Source organism: Garra rufa, chromosome 19, assembly GCF_049309525.1.
Source record: "Garra rufa chromosome 19, GarRuf1.0, whole genome shotgun sequence".
NCBI lineage: Eukaryota > Metazoa > Chordata > Actinopteri > Cypriniformes > Cyprinidae > Garra > Garra rufa.
The window spans coordinates 6,506,269-6,511,261 of record NC_133379.1 but is presented as its reverse complement, the minus strand read 5'-3'; positions in this window follow the sequence as shown (position 1 = coordinate 6,511,261).

Sequence of the window (4,993 nt, the reverse complement as noted above, 5' to 3'; positions counted from 1 at the left end):
AATGTCCATTTAGTGTGAATATACACTGCATATAATCACACACGAAAGTCAGTTGCGTAAATGGTAAACTGATGCATGAATCCAGTTTTTATGTTCATTTTGCTTTTCTTCATATTTAAGAATGAATATAATTAGGAAAAAATGAATACAGCTCTGTGAGCTCAGTTTTATTCATGTGGAGCGCTTTGTGTTTTGACACAAGCTTGTAAAAGCATTAACTATATCTCACCCAAAGAAAATGATCATTAATTGCTCTTTAGTGCTTTTAATTAGGCTTTAATTGTGTCAGACCATCGACTTTAAAAACAGCCCGAAGTCTTTAGTCTTCCATAACAAATCTATATAGCTTTTCTTTGAAGATTTGTCTCACATGGATCTTAACAGAGCTTCCAATGAGATTGATGTTTGAAAAAAATGTTATTCCTGTTCTGTCACAAATGTCATATATGCCTCATTTCAATAAGGTTAGATTTACAGTCAAAATCATATCAGTTTAATGGAAGAGTTGTGATTAGGAAACGTATTTTAGTATCACTGAGGTCTTCTTCATTTTTTCTGTTTTAATATTTTTTTTTTGTTTGTTTTTGTTAGTTTTTTAATGTCTGTTTTTGTTAGTTTTTTAATGTCTGTACAGTTTTCTAGTACATTCTTATTTTAGTTTTCAGTTTATTTTAGTACAAGCTGAGATCATTTTTTAATGCTTTTAGTTTTAGTTAAATAATAACCCTGTTAGAAGAACACTACATTTTTACATTTTGCTCTGAAATGTAGATTTATGGACACAGTTTATAGCCAAAACATCTGTATTTGTTAAATAAAGGAGATAAAACCACATTTTACATGTATGTTACTTCTAAGAAATGTTTTCTTTCCCTGAAATCACTGTTAATTGAATGTTCCAAGTGCCAATTTCCTTTTTGTGAAAGCACCGATGTTCTTGAATAATAGTCTATTAAAGAACGGAAACGCTGTAAATATATGTCTGTTTTGTTCTCTGTCTCTCTCTCTCATTTTACTAAAAATATGAAATTACTAATGTATTGTTATTTAAAGTATATTGTTCGTCCCTCCCCAAACTCACACAGAGTTTTCTGATTGGCTAACGGTCAAATTATTTCTTTCTTTTTCAATTTTTTCTATATAGCCAAAGGAACAGGTTCTATTAATTGAATTATTTAGAATGGATACTTCATTCGTAATATATATATATATATATATATATATATATAAAGAACAATAGATTAGATTTTTTAATTTACAATAGCTTACGAATTTTTACCTTCAGTAGAAACTGACAGAAAATATATGCGCTCAAAGCCAAATTGTGGAAATTTTATTAAATAAATTAAACAATATGGTACTACTTTGAAAAATATTAGAAACGGAAAAGCTAAAAAGACATATGAAGCACTGTGTCACTTTAATTTGGTTAATTATGTTTAAATTTTTCTTTTATCAATTCAATTAAATTCAATTCAAGTTTATTTGTATAGCACTTTTCACAATACAAATCGTTGCAAAGCAGCTGTACAAAAAATGTAGGCTACTACAATATATTTAGTAGCTTGTTAGTGGTAACTACTGTATGTTAAGTCGATGTACATATGATATAAATATTAAAAATAGTAATGGTGTAATCAAAAACAGATGATGAACACTAATAGTAATGATTATGTGTTGCAATCAAACTTGTAGAAGAATGGTGTAGTGCTGTATGTTGTTTCAAGGCTGGCATCATCGGCGGTCCTCTGGGGGGTTGGCATCATCTCTTCTTGGCTGTTTTGAATCCGGACTGAATCTTGTGTAATTCCTAGATGGAAATCCCGTGGCAGAAACAAAGAAACAAATAGCTGCTGTTCCAACCAAGCAAAAATTGTGTTTAGCCCAAGCTGAAGAATGTTGATCTGCATTTGATCAGATGTAACTAAAGTACAACATTATAAGATACATTATGTGAATGCATGGCTAAAGAGATGAGTCTTTAATCTAGATTTAAACATAGAGAGTGTGTCTGAACCCCGAACGTTATCAGGAAGGCTATTCCAGAGTTTGGGAGCCAAATGTGAAAAGGCTCTCCCTCCTTTAGTGGACTTTGCTATCCTGGGTACTACCAAAAGTCCAGAGTTTAGCGACCTTAGGGAGCGTGAGGGATTGTAGCGTAGTAGGAGACTAGTTAGGTATGCAGGAGCTAAACCATTTAGGGCCTTATAGGTAAGAAGTAATATTTTTTAAGTGATATGGAACCTAATAGGTAGCCAGTGTAGAGACCATAAAATTGGGGTAATATGATCACATTTTCTTGATCTGGTAAGGAGTCTAGCGGCTGCATTTTGGACTACCTGTAACTTATTTATTGAAGAAGCAGGACAGCCACCTAGTAGTGCATTACAATAGTCCAGTCTAGAAGTCATGAATGCATGAACTAACTTTTCTGCATCAGAAACAGGTAACATGTTCCGTAGCTTAGCAATGTTTCTAAGATGGAAGAATGCTGTTTTTGTAACATGAGAAATATGATTTTCAAAAGACAGGTTGCTGTCTAATATAACACCCAGATTTTTGACTGTAGAGGAAATAACAGTACATCCGTCTAGTTGCAAATTGCAGCTTAAGAGATTCTGTGTACTGTTTTTTTGGTCCAATAAGTAATATCTCGGTCTTATCTGAATTTAATAGTAGAAAATTATTGGTCATCCAGTCTTTCACATTTTTAACACACTTAATTTTGCTAAGTTAGAAGTTTCATCTGGTCTTGTTGAAATATATAGTTGAGTATCATCAGCATAACAATGGAAACTAATCCCATATTCCTAATAATATTACCAAGGGGTAACATGTAAATTGAAAATAGCAGAGGACCAAGGACAGATCCTTGTGGCACTCCATACTTTACTGGTGATAGCTGCGATGACTCCCCGTTTAAATAAACAAAGTGGTAGCGATCGGACAGGTATGATCTGAACCATCTTAAAGCCTGCCCTTGTAATCTATGAGTATTATGAGTATGTCATGATCTATAGTGTCGAACGCAGCACTAAGATCAAGTAAAACTAGCAAAGAGACGCAGCCTTGATCTGACGCAAGTAGCAAGTCATTTGTGATTTTTACAAGTGCAGTTTCTGTGCTTTTTTGAAATTCTTCAAAGAGATTATTATTTTGCAAGAAGGAGCACAATTGAGCAGACACAACTTTTTCTAAAATTTTAGACATAAATGGAAGATTAGAAATGGGTCTGTAATTTGCCAATTCACTAGGGTCTAGCTGTGGTTTCTTAAGAAGAGGTTTAATAGCCGCTAGTTTGAATGGTTTTGGGACATGACCTAAAGATAGCAATGAGTTAACAATATTAAGAAGCGGTACTTCTGCTACAGGTAACAACTCTTTTAGTAATTTAGCGGGTACAGGATCTAATAGGCATGTTGTTGGTTTAGATGTGCTGATAAGTTTATTTAATTCTTCCTGTTCTATAGTTGTAAAGCACTGCAGTTTTTCTTCTGGTGAAATGAATAATGCTGAAGTATCAGTTGCTGTAGTATCTATATTTGTTATTGTATTTCTGATGTTGTCTATTTTATCAGTAAAGAAATTCATAAAGTCATTACTATTAAACTGTGCAGGAATATTTAGGTCAGGTGGCGTTTGGTTATTTGTTAATCTAGCCACTGTGCTAAATAAAAACCTTGGATTGTTTTGGTTTTTTTCTATGAGTTGGTGGATGTACTCGGCTCTAGCAGCTTTTAAAGCCTGTCTATAGCTGGACATACTGTTTTTCCATGCAATTCTAAAAACTTCTGTTAGTTTTTCTCCATTTACGCTCAAGATTTCGAGTTTCGTTTTTGAGAGAATGAGTATTACTGTTGTACCATGGCACAGTACGTTTTTCTCTAACCTTTTTTAGCTTGATGGGGGCAACAGCTTCTAGAGAAGATAGTGCCCATGTTACTAGTCATTTTGTCTAGTTCATTTGTATTTATGGGTACACAGAGCAGTTGAGATAAATCAGGCAGGTTATTTGTGAACCTATCTTTGGTAGCAGGAACAATAGTTCTGCCCAGACGATAGCGCGGAGCTATATAGTTAATATCAGTAAAACGCAGCATGCACGATACGAGGAAATGATCGGTAACATCACCGCTTTGAGGTACAATGTCTATATCAGTAAGATCAAGTCCGTGCGATATAATTAAATCTAGTGTATGATTAAAACGATGAGTGGGTCCGGTGACATTTTGCTTGACTCCAAAAGAGTTTATCAGGTCAGTAAACGCAAAGAATGTTAAAATCTCCAATAATTAATGCTTTATCAAAATGAACCAATAGGTCTGAAAGGAAATCTGCAAATTCTTTTAGGAAATCTGTGTACGGCCCTAGAGGTCTATACACAGTAGCCAGAGCAAGAGATAGGAGAGATTTCTTTTGCATATCTGACAGAGTAACATTAAGTAGAAGTACTTCAAATAAATTAAACCTGTACCCTGTTTTCTGAGTAACATTGAAAATATCACTATAAATTGTTGCAACACCACCGCCACGACCAATCTGATGGGGCTCATGCTTATAACAGTAGTTTGGTGGAGTAGACTCATTCAGACCAATATAATCGTTTGGTTTTAGCCAAGTTTCAGTCAAGCATAGGACATCAAAGCTATTATCTGTGATCATTTCATTTACAATAAGTGCTTTGGGTGCAAGTGATCTAATGTTTAGGAGCCCAAGCTTTAAAATTTGTTTTTGTTCATTTTTGTGCATTTTTTCTGGTTTAATCACGATTAGATTTTTCTAGATCCTGCATTAAATTTTTGTTTTGACCTCACTGGCATAAATCTTTTTTACCCATGTACATGCACTTGTTTTCTCTCTGTATATTTTTTTTTGTAACAATATGCTCACTACCATTCAAAAGTCTGGGGTCAGTACATTTTTTTTCTTTCTTTTTTTGAAAGAGATCAATATTTCTATTTAGCAATGATGTGTTAAATTGATAAAAAGTAAT